Source organism: Scyliorhinus torazame, chromosome 15 (assembly GCF_047496885.1).
Source record: "Scyliorhinus torazame isolate Kashiwa2021f chromosome 15, sScyTor2.1, whole genome shotgun sequence".
Lineage (NCBI taxonomy): Eukaryota > Metazoa > Chordata > Chondrichthyes > Carcharhiniformes > Scyliorhinidae > Scyliorhinus > Scyliorhinus torazame.
In genome coordinates this window covers 35583489-35602928 of record NC_092721.1, presented here as the reverse complement: position 1 = coordinate 35602928, position 19440 = coordinate 35583489, and the positions used below count along the sequence as shown (strand labels likewise).

Below are 19440 nucleotides of genomic sequence, written 5' to 3'. Positions count from 1 at the left end.
CACCAAAGATGACACCTACCATTTTCACAGGAATGGGAATGGGGGCAGGTAGGGATTTGCAGATGTGCATTTCGTGGGAGAAGTTACCCATATAAAACAACAGCTGCCTCCAGTCATGACAGATTTTTGTTCGCCAGGAGCAGTAAACACAACATACTTGGATTACACATGGTACAAGCCTGCCTAACATGTTCAGAGTCCTCAAGAGAAGTAGGGTCAAATTTTGGAGTGGTAGGGTTTCCATTTGGATATGGCCCCTGGACAAGTTCCATCGGGGGATAGGGAGGGTAGGGGGGCATCTGCCTTTTGGAACAGATAAGCTGTCCTTTGGGTGAGATAGAGTGCCCTTTGGGATTTTTTTAAATGTACATTAATGTGCATAAAAGTGCATAAGTTCATTGGAACTGTCAAGAGAGTTGTCAAAAGTAATTGTCAAACTTTTAAGGCATTTAAAACTCCTGCCGTTTAGATATTTGAAAAACTTTATGGAATGTTTTTTAAAAATGCTTGCTATTTCACTCTCTATTGACATAAGTCTGAGGGCTTTCATTACTGGGTTAGTGCTGCATGATTGATTTCGCTACCACCAATTATCACACCTAGATGCATGCTAATATACAGTTTGATTGACAGCTACAAGTCGTTATTGTTTTTTTATGCTCTAGGCGTAGCATAAGCGGCTTCCTTGTGGTGAACTTGACAAAGGAAGGTTCAGACATGGAGACAACTTCAACACGTTTATTAAACTATTTACACTGCTCCTACTCGGGTTCGCCACTACTGTTAATCCTTCTGTAGCCTACTCAAACTGACTAACCAGTCTGCTACAATCCACGTGGTGGGTGTAATATTGAATCAACCCTGTGTCTCTACTCACTGACTGTCTCCACTGGAAAGAGGAAGATCATGTGTGTTGTGTCCTTTATATATGGGTTGGTGTGATGCCCTCCTGTGGTCGTGTCACTTCTGTGTGTATCATGAATGCCCATTGGTCGTGTCCTATCTAACTGTCCTATTGGTTGAGTGTCTGTGTGTCATGTCCCTGGTGCTCCCTCTAGTGTCTAGCTAGTCTACATGCATTTACATTAACCTCTTGTGTCTATACAGTGATGCATATCGCCACAGTTATAGTGACAGCTACCAGTACGGCTGTGAATTTCAGTGTTAGTTTTTATAAGGGATAATACTTGAATGAAATGTTTGTTTTTATAATGAATTAAGTAATTGAAGGAATGTAAATGAGTGAATGAGAAACATTAAAAAAAATTAAAGGCCAGGATTCTTTGCTGTGAGTCCACCCCACTACTGCAGCTCGCGAGGGCGGAGAATTTGGCACACAGCCAAATCTCCCATTCACTGCACTGGGACCGGGAAATCTCACTGCTGTGCCCTGATGGAGAATGAAAAAAATGAAAAATCCAGCCCAAAGTCTGCAATGGACACTTAAGAATTGTATTTTCCCTCTGGGTTTGCCCTAGATAGGTACTGGGTGAATTAGAATGGCGGGTTTAAGAGTCATGAGAGTGGCTGGGTAAGCACAACGTTTTCACAGGAGCAATACAGGGCAATGGGAGGTGAGTGAGGGGCATTGTTTGAGTAGCCATGGAGGGAGAATGGAAATCCTGAGTGTACATGGATGCGGCATGAGGAGTTTGTGAAGCGAGGAACATGGGAAGAGTTAAACTCAAAACTTTGACACGGTGCTGGTGCACCGAGGCAGGACTGCTGCCCAACCCGCCTCCATCCCCGACAGCCTGCACACTCATTCCTGTGTCGCCTGCCACGACTCACATTCTCACCCAACTTCTACAGGACATTATTTTTATTATTATTTTTAAATTTAGAGTACCCAATTAATTTTTTCCAATTAAGGGGCAATTTAGCGCGGCAAATCCACCTCGCCTGCACATCTTTGGGTTGTGGGGGCAAAACCCATGCAGACACGGGGAGAATGTGCAAACTCCACACGGGCAGTGACCCAGAGCCGGGATTGAACCTGGGACCTCAGCGCCATGAGGCAGCTGTGCTAACCACTGGACCACTGTGCTGCCCCACCTGCTACAGAACTGACAATCCAACCTTCTGTGTCATTTGTTTCCAGGGTGGGGTTTTCAGAGTGGAGAACTGTCCCGACACTGCGCGACCGAGCCAGGGGAAAAATTAAGGCGACAGTTTCCAAGTGTGAATCCACTCATGCACAGAGCTCTGTTTCAGACTAATGCATTTTTGTAAGCTTTGAGAAATGTCCATAGTTACAGAAAAAAAAAGTAGTACAGTTCCACCAATATGTATAAATTGCCACGTACATCCATCACTGAGCACGAGGTAAAGCTGCCTAACATATAATCATACAGGAATTATACATCAAGCTGTGTGACATTGTTGAATCCCAAATTTCTTTATCCGTCAGTCTGGCCTCAATAAAAGTCGAGATGGATTTGCAGGTATAACATTAGTTATTTTATTCAGCTTGCAAGCTACCTAGTCCACAGTGATACAGATAACATGTTGCTCTCTGCAGCCCCGGGAACTAAGTGAATGTCCCAGGCAAAGAGATCAGTACTGATACATTCAAATGGCATCAAGTTTCACATACTCGACACCCACAGGTCATCCTATGTCCCTCCTGACTTGTTTGATCTATTCTGATTGGCTCACTTCCAATCCCTTTCTCCGGCCCCTATCAATTCAGCATCACTCTCATAGACACACCTCTTCCTGCTTTTTTCCATGCGGTCTAAAATCCTTTGTCTCTACTTGCCAGAATCAAAGTGGCTTATTTCTACATTACATTAACTAATATCTCTAAAGTAACTATTTTATATCACATTCGTCAACATGATTTTGCTGCTCACGGATTTTTACTCTGTGATCGGGCCGGGACTCTCCCTTACTTGGCGGGGCGGGGGTCCCGGTGGGATGGAGTGGCGGGAACCACTCCGGCGTTGGGCCGCCCAAAAGGTGCGGATTTCACCTTTAGGGGCCAAGCACTCACCTTGAGGGGCTAGGCCTGCGCCGGAGTGGTTGGCGCACTGCTGGCAGGCGGGAAAGGCCTTTGTCGCCACGCCAGCCGGGGCCGAAAGGACTTCGCTGGCCGACGGAAGTCCGCGCATGCACGGGAGCGTCATTGACTGCTGACGTCATCCCCGCGCATGCGCAGTGGTGGTGTCTCTTCCACGGCATCCACGGTGAAGGCTGTGGCCGAGGCGGAGGGAAAAGAGTGCCCTCACAGCACAAGCCCGCCCGCGGATTGGTGGGCCCCGATCGCAGGCCAGGCCACCGTGGGGGCACCCCCCGGGGCCAAATCGCCCCCCGCCTCCCCCCTCAGGACCACGGAGCCCGCCCGCGCCGCCTAGTCCCACCGGGAAGAGAGGTGGTTTGATTCTCGCCGGCGGAACTGGCATTCCAGCAGCGGGACTTCGGCCCATCGCGGGCCGGAGAATCGCCGGATTGGGGGGGGGGGCTTGCTGTGGGCGAGCCGCGGTTCCTGCCCCAGCCGAATATCTGGTGCCAGACAATTTGTCAACCGGTGGGAGCGCGATTCACGCCAGCCCCTGGCGATTCTCCGACCCAGTGTGGGGTCGGAGAATCCCGACCCTGGAGTAAAATACAGGGCGGGATTCTCCGAACTCCCACCGGGTCGGAGAATCGCCGGGGGCTGGCGTGAATCCCGCCACTGCCGTGACCCGAATTCTCCGCCACCAGATATTCGGCGTGGGCGGGAATTGCGCCGCGCCAGTCGGCGGGGGTAGGAATCGCGCCACGCCGGTCGGCCGGACCCCCCCCGGCGATTCTCCGGCCGGCCGGACCCCCCCGGTGATTCTCCGGCCCGCGATGGGCCGAAATCCCGCCGCTGTCAACCCTCTCCCGCTGGTGTGGATTAAACCACCTACCTTACCGGCGGGAGCAGGCGGCACGGGTGGGCTCCGGGGTCCTGGGGGGGTCGCGGGGCGATCTGGCCCCGGGAGGTGCACCCACGGTGGCCAGGTCCGCGATTGGGGCCCACCGATCGGTGGGCGGGCATGCGCCATGGGGCACACTTTTTCTTCCGCTTTCGCCATGGTCTTCACCATGGGCGGGGATGACATCAGCAGCCGCTGACGCTCCCGCGCATGCGTGGATTTACGCAGGTCGGCAAAGTCCTTTCGGCCTCATCTGCCGTGTCGCCAAAGGCCTTCCACATCAGCCGGTGGAGCGGAAACCACTCCGGCGCGGGCCCAGCCCCTCAAGGTGAGGGCTTGGCCCCTAAAGGTGTGGAGATTTCCGCACCTTTGGGGCGGCCTGACGCCGGAGTGGTTCCCACCACTCCATTACGCCGGAACCCCCCGCCCCACTGTGTAGGGGAGACCAGGAATCTGAATTTGAAGTTACTGGGCGTGATTCTTCCCTACCCGGCTGGGTGGGGGGTCCTGGCGGGATGGAGTGGCGGGAACCACTCCGACGTCGCGCCGCCCCAAAGGTGCTAGGCCTTGAGGGGCTAGGCCCGCGCTGGAATGGTTTCCGCTCCACCGGCTGGCATGGAAGGCCTTTGGCGCCACGCCAGCCGGGGCCGAAAGGACTCTGCCGGCCGGCCCGAGTCTGCGCATGCACGCGGGAGCGTCAGCAGCTGCTGACGTCATTCCCGCGCATGCGCGGGGGGGGGTGTCTCTTCCGCGTCGGCCATGGTGAAGGCTGTGACTGAGGCGGAGGGAAAAGAGTGCCCCCATGGCACAGGCCCACCCGCCGATCGGTGGGCCCTGATCGCGGGCCAGGCCACCGTGGGGGCACGCCCCGGGGCCAGATCGTCCCGCGCCCCCCCCAGGACCCCGGAGCCCGCCCGCGCCGCCAGGTCCCGACGGTAAGAGAGGTGGTTTGATCCTCGCTGGCAGGACAGGCATTCCAGCAGCGGGACTTCGGCCCATCGCGGGCCGGAGAATCGCCAGGGGAGTCCTCCGACCAGCGCGATTCCCGCCCCCGCCGAACATCCGGTGCCGGAGAATTCGGCTACCGGCGGGGCTGGATTTACGCCAGCACCCGCCGATTCTCTGACCCAGCGGAGGATCGGAGAATCCTGCCCAGTGTCCCTTAGCCAACATAAAATCACAATACGTCTTTGCCTTCATGCTTTTCTTTACATTCAGTTTTCTTTGCGACCCTTTTATTTTAGTGTGACAAGCTAGAGTGGGCATCTAGGGTTGGGAATCAACTATCCAATCCTTCAGAATAAAAAGAAAAAGTGCTGTTCTTTGTTCAATATATCATTCTGACAGAGGGAAGAGAAGCTGTACTCCTATCAATTTAGCTAGATTGGAGTGTTTGGAAATGAGGGAAAGTTTTTAGGGTGATTTCCAACTTCACCAACTGGGCAATGAGCTTGTGGAATAGATCACCTAACCATTGGAGAATTCACACCATTTTGCAGATAATGTAGAGCTACGAGGTGGGAGAGGCCAATGTGACATGTTGTACGATTAGATATCAAACAGTGTTGATTGTTTTTTGTTGATAGGATGCTCTGAAGTGTGAAACAAAGCAATTCTTTTTGTAAAAATCCCTCTGGCGTTGCATCTGTAAATCTTGGAGTTTTGCCTTGATGGCAGGCAATTATCATCGTTGATTCCTTCAAAACAATTACTTGAAAATGGCCTTGTCCTCTAAATGGAGGCTAACTTTTTAATTTGGTGAAGCAGTTCTTGATATGTCACCGCCCCCCCCACCACCAACTCAGCCAGCTCACTCTGACTGACAGTTTCCCCACCGGGACCTTATGACGCATATGCAATGAAGCAGGAGAATGGAAATTAATTGAAGGACAGTCATGTACAATTCAGGCAGTCATATGGGGAAAAGATAATTCATACTTTTGTGTGGACTGGCCAAGAAATGACGGCCGCTCGGCCCATCAAGGCCCGGAGAATTGCCGGGGGGGGGCGGGTGCGCTGCCAACGGCCCTGACCGGCGCGGCGTAAACCCATCCCCGCCTGAAAACCTGCACCGGAGAATACGGCAGCCAGCGTCGGAGTGGCGGGGCGGGATTCGCGCCGCCCCCCGGGAATCCCGCTCGACCCACCGGAGCTGAATGGTACCCAATTGGTGCTCACGTAAATCAGGAAGCGAGTCCCAATCCTTACTCATTCATATTTTTGCATGACGAGGGTTGCAAAGGGCTCTGGGAATCCTGCTATCAGACCACCATTTTGAGCTGGCGGCCCGATAGCGAAATCCTGCAGCTGGACCTCCCCACAGTACAATTCAGCCCCCCTCGCAGCAATTCAGAGACTCCCTAAATAAAGTGACCCGCCCACAGATCCCCTAAATAAAAAGACCCCTCCCAGAGACTCAGCAGAAGAGAGAGCCCTGTCAGGAAGCGAGAGAGCTGTCCAGACAGAAGCAGTGGAAACATCACTGCTTTAAAACTCACCTGGGCAGTACACCTGTTGACTAAGGCACAGAAAGCAGCAGCGGTCAATTATTGGAAGGGAAAAACCAGTCAGCTGGGTTCAAACATGTTCAGATCTTTGTCCTGAAAGCCTTCATGATTGAGTGACTTTGAAGTAATCAGCAGTGAAATTAACGTAACACATTTAACTCTGATGTGGTCCAGGAGATTTTAATCAAAGCTTGATGTTTATAAACATTGTGGTTAGTTTCACAGATGACCACTTCAAAGTCACTCAACCATAAAGCGGGAAGAATGGAATAACACTGGCAACTGGGTGTGTGTGGAAGCTGTCAATCACAGCCTAGTAAAATCAATGTCAAAGAGAAATGAATGACTTGTGCGGGGAGGGTGGCCTCTGATTGACTTTGGGCAACTCCCTTAAAGAGTTACCCCTTGGCCCACTAGGAGGTCAATTGAATCAGGTACACGCTTGTCAAGACCTGCATCGATTCTCGCCCACATGACTCCCGGTCCAAAGGGCTGTAGAATCACGCAGACCCAGAGAATATGGTGCCCGACTCATCAATATGATAGAAATGGGTGATAATGATCCACTTGTGTCCTCCAGCTGGCACAGGGCGTGAACCTTTATCCCGATGTCAGCAGCGGACCGGAGCATCGGAAATGGATCGGCCTTTTGTGCCCGAGCCTCTATTTTCCGCCGCATCGGGGATTCTGCTACTGGTGGCAGAATATTGAAGTGAGTAGTTAGCCTCACATAAATATGTCTATGCTGGACATACCCAGTGCCTGGAAGACCCTGAGCTGGTGCCATTTGCCGCTGGTCTCCACAAACGTGGACCAGGCTGAATGGCACTTGGGGGCGGTGGTCTGTCTCCCAGGTGATCAGTGGTCCCCGGGTGGTCAGCCTCTTGGCAAGGTGGTACCTTGGCACTGCTAGGTATGCACCCTGGCAGTGCCACACCTGGGTACCCTGACAGTGACACCTGGGGGGCGGTCGGGGTGCCACTAGCAGAGCTTCTCAGTGCAGGAAATAAAGTGCAGCCTCGACGGGGCCTCCCTAGCCGAGGCCAAAAAAAAAGATCTGCATCCCGTTTAATAACAGGGTTGTTATTGGCATAGCAAGCGTTAGGAAAACGTCGCTAAACTTGCCCACAATGCGACTCCGTTTTTTTGCTGTTAAATCTCGCTCAAAGACTGCAGTCTTGCATCCATGTAGCAAGAGATCTATTTAAGCAGTTGAAGATTTATGAACACTTCAAAATGAACAGATATATAGAAGCAACATTGCGATTAAATAAGGCGGTCACAGAACAACATGTTACTCTCTCTCTCCTTTCAATTCTTTCTCTCTTGTAATTTCTTCCCCAATGTAGTTCTAATCTCACTTATACCAGGTAGCACTAATCCATCGGCCTTTAGGTGCATAGCCCTCTACACAGCTATGGTACCAGCCCTATCAAGATATTCCAGACTTGCTAAATATTAAAGACATAAAGTTGCAAATAAAGCATCAACATTTGTGTTAGTGAAGCATAATAAAGCGAGCTAATTCTCCAATGTGGGGTGATAAAGCAAACGTAAAATGTATATGTGTGCCAAATGGTCTCAAAGAATACTGCAGTCAAACATTGTACAGACACATTGTCAATTGCTTTTGCAGTCTTTGGAGGAGATTTTGACTTTGAAATGTACATGATGTTTGTTCGCCCACATCCATCCACCCATTGAGATTCAGGCACTGAAACCTTCCTTTTCGAGGTGCGCTTGCCATTTAACTAAGCAACCTTGGGTATCCTGCTGGAAATTCCACACAAAAGACTTTCTAGAATTGATGCAATCAGAAGTCTGTGCTGTGGACTGAAAAATCCTGAAATGACAATGTAATTGATCAATTTTGGGCTGCATCTAATGATTACAGTTATGCCTGTTACGCTGTGAGAAAGTACATCAGACACAAGCAGATTAAATCAGACAGGCCTGCATTGAATTTTCTAATTTGATCTTTATAGAAACACAAGGGTTAAGGGAATGAAATAATAGTAACGGTCAATTCACCTGTGAAGCAAGCATTAACAGAAAATCAGTATGAAGTGCTTTATGCACGGCATCCTACAGGCGGGATATAGGTTATAAAATGACTGCGAATCTGTAAATTCAAGGGATCAGGAAACATTCCACTGGTTCCAATGCCTCTGATCATCAAGGCAGGATGGATCTCATCAAAGAAATCTTGAAACATCTGCTGCTTTTATGGGGTTATTGTATCAGGGGAGCAAGAAGCATTGAAACAGTGTGAACATGCAACTAAGTGATGCTCATCAATCTTGTGAAACATTTGAGGGCTGTTGTAATAGTCAAAAAGAGCATTTTGAAACAGTTCAGATGGAATCTGTGACAAACGGGTGACATCACCCTTTGACCACCCACAGAGTTGAACATGCCGGGAATGACCAATCTCTGACAGCCTCAAGTTGTGACCAGATGTACAGAGGGGTATAAGAAGCACATACCTTTCCTTTGCCTGTCTTGGTCCACCCACGTCGACGCTACCACCAAGAAAGCACAACAGCGCCTATACTTCCTCAGGAAACTAAGGGAATTCGGCATGTCCACATTAACTCTTACCAAATTTTACAGATGTACCATAGAAAGCATCCTATCAGGCTGCATCACAGCCTGGTATGGCAACTGCGCGGCCCAGGACCGCAAGAAACTTCAGAGAGTCGTGAATACCAGTCCATCACACGAACCTGCCTCCCATCCATTAACTCCATCTACACCTCCCGCTGCCTGGGGAAAGCTGGCAGTATAATCAAAGATCCCTCCCACCCGGCTTACTCACTCTTCCAACTTCTTCCATCGGGCAGGAGATACAGAAGTCTGAGAACACGCACGAACAGACTCGAAAACAGCTTCTTCTCCACTGTCACCAGACTCCTAAATGACCCTCTTATGGACTGATTTCATTAACACTACACCCTGTATGCTTCATCCGATGCCAGTGCTTTTGTAGTTACATTGTATATGTTGTGTTGCCCTATTATGTATTTTCTTTTATTCCCTTTTCTTCTCATGTACTTAATGATCTGTTGAGCTGCTCGCAGAAAAATACTTTTCACTGTACCTCGGTACACGTGAAAATAAACAAATCCAATCCAATCCAATCCAATCCAGTAGAGTTACACCTTTTTACAATGGGTGCCTGATGAGCACTATGGGTGTGAATAGGAACTGGCAATGGGTGTCGTCCAGTAAACGCGTAACCTTTTAATCTCCTGGTTGTATTAATGATAGAAGGCCTGGTGAAAGAGACCAGTAGGTTTTCTGTGGGTTGAAGGAAATAGAGTAAAACAGTTGGGGAGAGGAGGTTCGTGCAGGGGCGGCAAGGTTGAAGACCATGTAGAAAATTAAGCTTTGTGGGTATCGTCGAGACAGCTGGATGAGTAAACCTGTTGGATGAAGGAGGCCATTTGTCCTGCAGTTTAGGGGTAAAACAGAAATTTGAGGATTTGGTGGATTCAGTTTCTATGGGGTAGTTATAAAAAAGGACACAACTGAATTGGCAGCAATCAGTTTACCATCCTAAAAATCACTCATGTATCCCGACCCTGCTTCCTGTTAGTTAGCCAGTCCTCTCTGTCCATGCTAGTATATAACCCCCAATACCATAACCTCTATGTAACAACCTTTTATGTGACATCTTATCAAATGCCTTTTGCAAATCTAAATACACAATATCTACTGTTTCCCCTTTATTCATCCTGCTTGTTCCATCCTCAAAGAGTCAAATACACAATTTCTCTTTCACAAATTCATATGTTCAACCGCACTGGCATTTTAGACTTGCATCTTTTGTAAATCACAGCAATATGCTTTTGAATTATTATTAAGAAGATTTTAATCAATAAATTTCCAAATGTTTCTGAATCACCAGTCATCAGTCACTATTGCTTCGATTATCTTGTGCAACACTATTTAGATCCACTGAGAGAAATGTAAATGAAGGCAGAATACCTGTAAGCAGGAGTTCAGATATTTATGACTCTGCAGTTCGTGATCCTCCGACCGCAGTTTGTTCTCTAATTGTTGACACATTACTTTGCGGAAAAGTACAGCTGCAGGACAATTGTTCAGTTGTTACCTTGAAGATAAGCAAACATGCCCATTCAGTGTGAATAATGTTTTTTAAGTATTTAGAAAGCAGCCCGGGAATGTGTAGGTTGGTTGGTGATTCATCATCTGGGAACAGATCTCCAAGTAAAGAACATAATAGCCTTACTCACACTGAAAAATCCAAAGCAAGACTCCACAAAACTATATTAAACATTTTAACAACTTGTGCAATTTGTGTGAGTGCAATGCGCAGAATCATTGTTTTGGGTACAAATCCTTTATCATAGTCTAATTTAATAGATTGCACTTTATTCACCTTTAGGGGATGGGATGCTGTCGAGTTAAATATTGCAATATTCACAAGTTAACCTGAAGACTTGGCCTGAAGATTATTATTCCCTAATGGAATGAACAAGTGTTACTTCATTTTGTTCCGTATGATCTGTTTGTCAGGATTTACCTTTCCTAGACCTTTTACAAATTCAGGGAGATTAAAGTGACATTTTACAGCAATTTCCAGCTCAGAGTTTAGAACTAGATGCTGCATGGCAAAGTTCAGACTCTTATGTGACATCTTGTCAAATGCATATGTTCAACATTTCAGCTTTATTTTTGGCAAGTTCGACATTTCAAACGAACTCATAAAACGTTCTGACATTTTTGGGTTTGATCCAAATCAATTGAAAGTGGCTGAAAATTATCACGTGGATGGGAATTGCAACAGATTTGGAAGAAAGCTTCAGTAAACTGTTCACTGGACTGCATAAGAAGCAAGAGCAAGGAGAATTCTAAAAAGTGACTTCCAGAAATGAAAATGAGAATATTCTGGGCATTTGATCGTCACAGAAAATGTTCAGAGATCTGTCCGAGCGGGCAAATTAGAGGGCAGCAGAAAGAGGGATCAACCTGGGTCTTGTTAGATGATGGTCATCACAGAGTGGTTGCAAACGTGCCACAGTGGACGTGTGAAGATGGTATATTGATAGACGGGCATGACATACCATGACTGCAGATCTTCTGATTAGCATTGTTACAAGCAGCAACAGTTTTAATAATAAGAAGTGTGCTCCAGTGCGATTTGTCCTTAATCATGCAATATAATGGAAGTACAAGAGATCTAGTCTATTCAGCAGTGTATATAAATATGAAAATCTGATGTTCCGCAGACATTTAATACCTACACATCTTTGAGGGGAGATGGTGGCATGATGGTACTGTAATGTACCATTTTGGTGATGACACTGGGCTAATAATCTAGATGCCTGGGCAAATATTCAGAGGGACATAGGTTCAAATCCCACCAGAGTAGCTGGTGGAATTTAAATTCATTTAATTAACCCGGATGGCATAGCTAGTTTCAGGGATGGTGACCGTGACAATTATCATCAATTGTTGTGAAGAAAAATATGGTTCACTAATGTTCTTGAGGCAAGGAAACCTGCCATCTTTACCTGGTCTGACCTACATATGGGGCGAAATTCTCCCGAAACGGCGCGATGTCTGCCGACTGGCGCCCAAAACGGCGCCAACCAGACAGGCATCGCGCCGCCCCAAAGGTGCGGAATGCTCCGCATCTTTGGGGGCCGAGCCCCAACATTGAGGGGCTAGGCCGACGCCGGAGGAATTTCCGCCCCGCCAGCTGGCGAAAACGGCCTTTGGTGCCCCGCCAGCTGGCGCGGAAATGACATATCGGGGCGGCGCATGCGCGGGAGCGTCAGCGGCCGCTGACAGTTTCCCGCGCATGCCCAGTGGAGGGAGTCTCTTCCGCCTCCGCCATGGTGGAGACCGTGGCGGAGGCGGAAGGGAAAGAGTGCCCCCACGGCACAGACCCACCCACGGATCGGTGGGCCCCGTTCGCGGGCCAGGCCACCGTGGGGTCACCCCCGGGGTCAGATCGTCCCGCGCCCCCCCCAGGACCCCGGAGCCCACCCACGCCGCCTTGTCCCGCCGTTCAAAAGGTGGTTTAATCCACGCCGGCGGGACAGGCAATTTATCGGCGGGACTTCGGCCCATCCGGGCCGGAGAATCCAGCAGGGGGGCCCGCCAACTGGCGCGGCCCGATTCCCGCCCCCGCCGAATATTCGGCACCGGAGACTTCGGCAACCGGCGGGGGCGGGATTCACGGCAGCCCCCAGCGATTCTCCAACCCGGCGGCGGGTCGGAGAATGACGCCCATGATCCCAGACCCACAATATTTTGCAGTGGACTCTCCATCTGAAATGGCCTAGCAAGCCATCAGTTCAAGGACAATAATAATAAGGATGAGCAGTAAATGCTGGCCTTGCCAGTGACGTCACACATCGATAGAGAACAAAACTTCACTTGCTGCTTCGCCTTGCTATTTACATTTTTATCTCAAACATTTCCATTATAAATTCTTGCCTCAGAAAACTGGTTGCACAGTCACTCATTTTTTGCACATTAACCGACATACAAAGCTATCAATTTGAGAGGCAGGAAGTGTGCTGCCCACCCTATTACTATCATAGAATCATAGAATTTACAGTGCAGAAATAGGCCTTTCAGCCCATCGAGTCTGCACCGGCCCTTGGAAAGAGCACCGTACTTAAGCCCACGCCTCTACCCTATCCCTGTAACCCTGTAACCCCACCTAACCTTTTGGACACTAAAAGGCAATTTAGCATGACCAATCCACCTAACCTGTGCATCTTTGAACTGTGGGAGGAAACCGGAGCACCTGGAGGAAACCCATGCAGACACGGGGAGAAAGTGCAAACTCCACACAGACAGTCACCCAAGGCTGGAATTGAAGCCGGGACCCTGGAGCTGCGAGGCAGCAGTGCTAACCACTATGCCACCGTGCTCTAAAGGTAGGGAAATGGGTAAGTGAATGGGTAGCAGGAATGCACATCAGGAGCATTTAGAGCCGAGAACAACATTTGTAATCCCCTCAGAGCTTCAGACACAAAATGACAATAACTGCCAGCAAGGGGTCCTCTTCATAACTTAAGGAGATGACTCAGTGCTTACAGGCCCGTTCCCGTTTCCTCATTTTGGGCTGCTGCTTAAATTTTGGATTGTTTTGATGTGTTTTACCACTTTGTTGTAAACTATAAAAAAATAACTGGTGCAATTGTGGTTGTTTGCCTCAGAATTGGTTTGGTCGCAGACATGGGTGATCCCATGCAACTGCCTGGCGGTCTGTTTAATTTGGGGGCAATGGCTGCCAGAAGATGGAGGATTATAGAGGCCATGACTGCAAAGGGCTTCTAGGTCACTTCTTCAACATTCATCTTACTCAGGAGCAATACTTCAGTTTTGTTTGGTTCACCGAGTGGGATGTCTCCAAGGTGTATCCTCACTGCAGCCGTAAATCGAGCCTTGCACCAGGCTGTGGACAGCACTGCTTACTGTTGTCAAAGATACTGTGCTCTCAACTTTGATACAACAGACCCAACCAATCCTTCAAAAGGTGAAACCAGCCATGCGTTCCTGCTTGCAGTACACCAATGAAACACATTAAGACTGTCATATGAGGAGAGATTGACTAGGTTAGGATTGTTCTCGCTGGAGTTCAGAAGAATGAGGGAGGATCTCATAGAGACTTATAAAATTCTAACAGGGCTAGATAGGGTAGATGCAGAGAAGATTTTCCCAATGGTGGGTATGTTCAGAACCAGCGGTGAAATACTCCGTAATCGGCGCAATGTCCGCTGACCGGCGCCAAAAACGTCGCAAATCAGTCCGGCATCGCACTGCCCCAAAGGTGCGGAATCCTCTGCATCTTGGGGGGCCGAGCCCTAACCTTGAGGGGCTAGGCCCGGGCTGGACTGATTTCCGTCCCGCCAGCTGGCGGGAAAGGCCTTTGGTGCCCCGCCAGCTGGCGCGGAAATGACATTGCAGGGCGGCGCATGCGCGGGAGCATTAGCGGGCGCTCACGGCATCCCCGCGCATGTGCAATGGAGGGGGTCTCTTCCGCCTCCGCCATGGTGGAGACCGTGGCGAAGGCGGAAGGAAAAGAGTGCCCCCACGGCACAGGCCCGCCCGCGGATCGGTGGGCCCCGATCGGGGCCAGGCCACCGTGGGGGCACCCCCCGGGGCCAGATCGCCCCGCGCCACCCCACCCCCCCCAGGACCCCGGAGCCCGCCCGCGCCGCCTTGTCCCGCCGGTAAGAGAGTTGGTTTAATCCACGCCGGCGGGACAGGCATTCTAGCAGCGGGACTTCGGCCTATTCGGGCCGGAGAATCGCCGGGTGGGGCCCGCCAACTGGCGCGGCGCGATTCCCGTCCCCGCCGAATCTCCGGTGCCGGAGAATTTGGCAACCGGCGGGGACCTGTGGCGTCATTCTCCGCCGGCGGGAGTCTCCGTTTTGCCGGCGCCCGGGGGTTTCCCGACGGCGTGGGGCTGCCCCACAATGGGAAACCCCATTGACCGGCCGGTGTAACGGAGACTCCCGCCGGCCGGTCGGCGCAGAAATGTGGCGGGGTGGGTAGGAGAATTTTGCCCGGGATTCACGCAAGCCCCCGGCGATTCTCCGACCCGGAGGGGGTTCGGAGAATCTTGCCCCAGGGGTCACAGTCTGAGGATTCAGGGAAAACCATTTTGGAAAGAGATGAGAAGACATTTCTTCACCAAAGAGTGGTGAGCTTATGCAATTCATTAGCACAGGAAGAAGTTGATGCTGAAACATTGAATATATTCAAGACACGCACTTGGGATCAAAGGTTATGGGGAGAAAGCAGGATTAGACTATTGAGTTGGATGATCAGCCATGATCGTGATAAATGGCGGAGCAGGCTCGTAGGGCCAAAAGGCCTCCTCCTGCTCCTATCATATATGTATCTATTTATTGATAAGCTTAGATGGCTATTTTCAGTAAAAGTCAACCATTCTCAGACTATGAGGAAGATTTTGAGAGCACACTCTCGGCCTCTGAGAAAGTTGAAATCTGGAGATAATCGAAAAATGCGGTTCTCTCCGGTGTGATTGTGATTTGGAATTCCTATCCCCTGCCCTCTCGTGGATTGATGCAAATCGCTCCATGGGAGCCGAGGAACCTCATTTTATTACATTATTTCCGGATCTCCCCCCACTCACGGAATATTCACCGGACGCTGGTGTGACGTAATTTACAGTAGATTTGGCCAGGTGTGCGGCAGTCAAACAGATACCTCCAGGGGGCACAGAGGTAAGCATAACCCCAGGGCATAGAAGGTCATGTCACACTGCCCCCTGGCACATGTTGGCACTGACAGGTTGGCACTGACAGGTTAGCACTATGTCAGTGCTGTGCCAAACTGGTAGTTCCAACCAGTTCAGTGGGGGGGGGGGGCGGACCCTAGTGGGAGCACCGGGGGGGGCGGGGGGGGGGGGGGGGAGTTGTATATTTGTGATGGGTGGGGGAGGGGGAGTTCGGACATTGTGGGGGGGGTGCCGCCGATGAATGTCAGTGGGGGAGGGGGCTGATGGTGATGAAGGTCGGGAAGGGTTGGGTTTGAATCCCTGAGTCCTCCATGATGTGGGCTGCAGGACATTAGACTTCAGTCCTGGTCGGGGTGCTGTTTAAATATGGCGTCCAACCTGTATGGAACCAGTTCCTGCCGCTAAAAGGCTCCACCTCACCAGAGTGACAGCATAAGCCACTCACTTTTAGGGCAGCACGGTAGCATTGTGGTTAGCACAATTGCTTCACAGCTCCAGGGTCCCAGGTTCGATTCCCGGCTTGGGTCATTGCCTGTGCGGAGTCTGCACGTTCTCCCCGTGTGTGCGTGGGTTTCCTCCGGGTGCTCCGGTTTCCTCCCACAGTCCAAAGATGTGCAGGTTAGGTGGATTGGCCAAGCTAAATTGGTGTCCAAAATTGCCCTTAGTGTTGGGTGGGGTTACTGGGTTATGGGGATAGGGTGGAAGTGTGGACCTTGGGTAGGGTGCTCTTTCCAAGAGCCGGTGCAGACTCGATGGGCCGAATGGCCTCCTTCTGCTCTGTAAATTCTATGATAACGCCACTTTTATTTTGGCAAAGAGGCTCAAAATTCCTTGAGATTTGCACCGTTTTTCTGTGCCAGAGATGGTAGTTTGCTACTTTTTGGTAAGGTTCCACCTTATATTTGCTGAATAAAGCAACTGGGCCAAGGGAAACTATCTTTGAAATAACAGTCATTCATTGACAGTAATCACTTTGGGGTGGATTCTCTGCCGCCGCCACTAGCGGGCAGCGGAAAATTGAGCGTTGGGCTAAAAATTTGATCGTTGCCGGGCGCTGATGCCGTTCTTATGCTGCAGTTCACATCAGCGGCAGCAGCGAGCCACATGCCCCGCACAGGGGGGAAGATGCAAATGGTTATCTGAAACCATTAACATCAGATTATATGGCTAGTAGCCCAATTCTCCGTGCCTCCACGATGCTCCTGTCGTCTCGGTCAGGTAGCATGCAGCCATGGATTGGTGCAAGTATTCTCCAGCGTGGACCTGAAGCGGTGGATCAAGGGGTTAAATATGCATGGGGAGGCAGTGGCATAGTGGTATTATCAGTGAACTAGTGATACAGACAACCAGATTAATCTCTGGGAACATGAGTTGGAATATCACCCGGTTACTTGGAATATGAATTCAATAAAAACCTGGAATTAAAAGTCATATGACAACCATGTCAGATGTCAGAAAAACCCACTTGGTTCACTAATGTCCTTTAGGGAAGGAAATCTGTCAGGTTTACCTGGTATGGCCGACACATGACTCCAGGCCCACAGCCACAATGTGGTTGACTCTTAAATATTGGCACAGCCAGCTGAACGAATAGACAAAAAAACGTAATGTAGGTGCACCCATAGTCCAGTGGAGGGCCCCCTCCACCCACGTAGCAAATCCTGCCCGCCCCACCCTCCAGCCCATCCTCAGCACCCTCCCAGCATATCCGCATATCAGACTTCCATCCGAACCCCCATCAGACCCCCTGGTCAGATCCCCCAATTTAACCCCCATCAGATCCCCATATCAGAGACACCTCCATCAGACACCCCCATTAAGAGACCCCCCTCCCAACAATCACCCCTGGCTGGAAGATAAAGGGCAGCCCAGGCCGGAACAGTAAAAAATCACTGCTTCTTCCCTTAACAGCCTCACACACCAGCTGGCTCAAACAGAAGTGTTGAAAGCAGCAGCTGTTACTTCACATAAAGCCGAAATGTATCACAAGGCCTTAAGCCCCCTCAGATCTTTAGATCTGTGAGGATTTTGTTCACTTTCAAAGAGAACTAGCTTTCAGTAGGCTGTAATTGACAAGGCAATAGGTTCCAGACAGCCAGGTGTCCGGATTGTTTATTTTAATCACCCTTTGTGCTTGAATAAATCTCAAGTGCCCTGCTGTGAACCTAACCACAATGTTGGTAAACATCTAACTATGATTGACTGGTCCTCACCACATCAAAATAAGTCAAGTGCTTTCTGCTGAGGAGATTAGAAAGTGAAAGCACTTATTTCCGAGGTGTTTATACACATTGAGGTTAACTTTAAAGGTGGGTACCTGAGATGCATTCAGCGCCAGAGCAGAGCAAGAGTGATTATACTCCGTCGGGATAACCTAGTCCCCTAAATGGAGAATCCTGCCCTTTATAAATTGCTATGCAGACAATAAATTAGATAAGTTAGATACAGATGATTTTAAGGGAGAGAACCTCAATTAATTTTGAAGACATTAAATGAATCAATTATTCCAAAAGGCTACATTAATACCCCTTTTGAAAACGAGTCTTTCAACAAAATATATGACACTTAACATTAAAAACTTCTGTTAGGTTCAACATAATGACTGCATGGCCCCATGATAAAATGTATAGAAATGTGTGCCAGTAATATCAACATTTCAAGCAGTATGTCAATAACAATCAAAGATTTAACCATTGACCAATCAGAGAACTGCATTATTCACCTTTTAGTAACATATTACTTTAGCTGTGTTATGTTACTTTTTATAAGTCTTTACATTTAAGTTCAGATTAACTCAATAGAATCACGTCTGTGGTTTAACAACAAAAAAGCTAAATCATTAGAGTTAGAATATGCGTAACCATGAAAACAACAGATAAGGGTAGCTGAGACCTTGATTCATCAACTCATATGAATAATTGGACGCCAGCCCAGAAACTAAGATTAAACCTCCGTTATAATTAAATAACAATTAATTAATGAGTAGTTTTATCACAAGTTTGTTCTTTAAACTGACACAGGTTAAGATTAGGCACATTCCAAAGAGTTTTTATGTTATATATTGAATCTTCTTACAAATCTTCAGCTAAAACATAGGCAGAAAATTTATCCAAAACAATGTACTTAAATCAGATCAGAAGAAAGTTTAGCAATTAAATTCATACAAAACATAATGTTGGATATCTGAAATAAGATTAAAACACATTTAACAAGTTAATTGTTCTACTCAAGATTAATTATACACAAAGGCTAAGACCAATTAAGCTAAATTAAACAATATGTCAGCCAATCAATGAGTGTCAAGATTCCATGATCAGATGGAGCAGGGGGGGGGGGGGGGGGCAGGGATGGTGGTCTTGATCCTCCGCTGAGGGTTAAAAATCCTGGGCTGTATTCTCCGTTTTTGGGACTAAGTCCCCTTGCTGTTGTGAAAAGTGATCTTTTATGCCAGGAAAACTGGCGTCAAAAGCCACAGATTCCCTGGGCGCGATTCTCCACTCCTACGCCGATTGGGAGAATCGCCTGGGCCGCCGACGCCCTCCCGCGATTCTCCCAAGCGGCGGGAACGGGCCGGTCGAGTTTCGCGGGCCGCAGGCCAGAGAATCGCCGGAGATACCCAAAATGGCGATTCTCCGGCACCCCCGCGATTCTGAGGCCCAGATGGACCGAGCGGCCAGGCCAAAACGGCGGGTTTCCCCCGGCGCCGTCCACACCTGGGGCGTCATTCTCCGACCCCCCAGCGGGTTGGAGAATGGCCGTTGGCCGCCGTGAGTCCCGC

General features: G+C 49.3%; 2 long non-coding RNA genes across 2 annotated transcripts in view; one reads left to right on the top strand and one right to left on the bottom strand.

Annotated features, from left to right (window-relative positions):
* LOC140391381 (uncharacterized) overlaps positions 1-19440 on the bottom strand; it is a 173415-nt gene that overhangs the window by 21006 nt on the left and 132969 nt on the right. The window contains exon 2 of the long non-coding RNA XR_011935030.1: positions 10400-10526. This is a non-coding gene — a long non-coding RNA (uncharacterized lncRNA). The remainder of the gene's footprint in view (positions 1-10399; positions 10527-19440) is intronic.
* LOC140391382 (uncharacterized) overlaps positions 1-19440 on the top strand; it is a 131282-nt gene that overhangs the window by 20907 nt on the left and 90935 nt on the right. The gene's annotated exons all lie outside the window — the stretch shown is intronic.